The sequence below is a fragment of the Zerene cesonia genome, chromosome 20 (assembly GCF_012273895.1).
Source record: "Zerene cesonia ecotype Mississippi chromosome 20, Zerene_cesonia_1.1, whole genome shotgun sequence".
Taxonomy (NCBI): domain Eukaryota; kingdom Metazoa; phylum Arthropoda; class Insecta; order Lepidoptera; family Pieridae; genus Zerene; species Zerene cesonia.
The window spans coordinates 4783789-4786311 of NC_052121.1; positions in this window are offsets into that span (position 1 = coordinate 4783789).

Sequence of the window (2523 nt, forward strand, 5' to 3'; positions counted from 1 at the left end):
ATGCCTGCTTTGGTATATTCATGATCACTACATTGCATGTGGGCTAAGCGATCGGTCTTTTCTTGCAGTATTTTCAAGAGTCAACGTTGGAGATAATATAAGGTCAGTAAATTGCACAATGATCACAGAACTGTTAGGACTATCACCATAAAAAGTTGTTCTTTGGAAATCTGAGGATTAATAGTAGTTCGGGCATTTACAGCAAAATATGCATTATATGTATAATAAAACAGTAACCAGACCATCTGTGAATTAAATACGTCTTTAAAAGAGTAATTACTATGCAAGCTCAATAGATGTTTTAGAGACCCCGAATCAATGGTTAGTATTTTTTTTTTGTTTGTATGATTGTCTATTCCTCTCTTTATAAGCGCGTAAAAACCACTCGGCAGTTATTTTTGTGATACCATTTTATTGTATAGACCAATAGCGTTTGCAGAATGACAATCTATCTAGACGTTATTAGGATGAAATTATAGCAAATACAAAACATCAAGCCGTGGCTGTTCAGTATCAAGAAGGTTATTCTCTGGAAGCCAACCCAGGATGCAGCAGCCACGTCCTGAGAGAATTAAGAAGATTTAATGAATAAATTAATTTACAAAATGTCTTTACCGTCCACCGTTGAAAAGTTCCCACACTGGAAGCCAAACCTGGTGGCTGCAGTAATGTTACGATGGATTATAATACATGGTTTATTAGAGGATATTATTGTCAATCCACTTAAATTTCGTGTCTTTGCTCCGTGGAATTTCATTTTCCATCTCCTAATTGCATCATCAGATCATTTCAATGATACCAGAATGATACATTTTACCTAAAGCATCGCTTAAGCTTAACCGAAAATTGGGACATGGATCAAATTTTTTTCTATTTAACTGCGAAATTGGTTTTTCCTCGATTACCCTGAGATTCCATCATCAGATCCTGATTTAATGATAATTCGGAGTATACTCGTAATCTTATGATCTATACACAAATTTCTTAAATCTCTTAAATCAATGGCCGAGAATATAGTTTCACATACACAAAAAAACGATTTACAGACGAACATAGAATGTGCTGTCCTGTCCCTTCTCGTTTTTGGAAGTCGGTTAAAAATATATATGTATTAGCAGGAAATAGCATATTCATTTGCGTTGCGTCTTGATATCGTTTTTTTATTTTTTTATTAATGGCTACATCGCAATGCGATAATGTCGCCAGAATTCAGATTAAATACAACATCACAACTTGGACAATTGGATATAGGGGACTTACCCCTTAGAAAAGCAAATTTATTGGATGGAATATTCGAGAACGAAGTCTTAAAGCGGCAATTAAGTAGACTCAAAGATTTTTCTAACCAAGGGGATTTTATGGCATGAGGCTGATTTGGTATAGAACCACTCTTTCATTGAACTCCACAAATATTAAAGAGTTATAAGGATTCAGCTTACAACAATATTGGATATTGGATATTGCTTTTCACAAATATATTGGACTGGAGATCCAAAACAAGAAGGCCTACGCTATACATATCCTTGATCCTTCTGTTTATATTTTGCGATAATCCTAATATTCACTATTAAGGAAGTCTAAACATAACTTTTGAACACTAGATGTTGTTGGCCATCAATGGCACACAAGTTACCGTGGCTCATAATTTTTATTGATACAAAACAATAACTTCCAAAATATTGAGAAGATAATAATATTTAGCGTGAGGTGATAAAGTATTGCTTTAAACGTAAAAGCCGCAGTTGATGAAACCACCCAAACATAACCCTACATCTGTAAGTAGAAACTTAATACATACTGCAAGTAACAACTTCTTCCTGTTAATAATGATGGATATATATATATATATATTGATAATTTATTCAAAAATATAATAAAGTATTATTTTACTCTCACTTTTATAATGACTGACCAAAGTTTGAGAAAGTTCAATTCAATTCAATTCAATTTTATTTTATGAATGGCAGTGCTGTGTTGCCACAATTTTGCCAATGTCACGTTGTGGATAGTTTTACATCTGAGATTTATAAGAGGCTCAAAAGTATCCGTCAAGCGCAGATATCTACAACACAAAAATGAAACACACAATATATAGAAATTACCATTACTACCAACACTAACCAGTTTGAGAAAGTTTAAAATACGTTTTCAAAACTACACGTCATACGTCACTTCTTGTTTGATGTCATTTGTCAATGATCAGATCTCTTACTGTATAGTGTATACGGCATACGCTAAGGATTCGTCTACCCTATGTCTACCCATATTGACTCCTATTGTCCATCTACGTATATTTCTCTATCGTCTTTAACGTGGTGGCAAATACTGCTTGACATCTCATGTCAAAATAAGACATGTACCTATAGGGCATTTAAAAACAACCTAATGTACATTCTATCGTTTCCTAAAATATTTACAAACAGTGTAGGGAACACTAAATACTAACACTTTTTGAAGTGAAACTTCTTTAGAATCGTTGTGATTTCAAACCTGATGCAACGGAAAAACGACAGGTAAGAGACA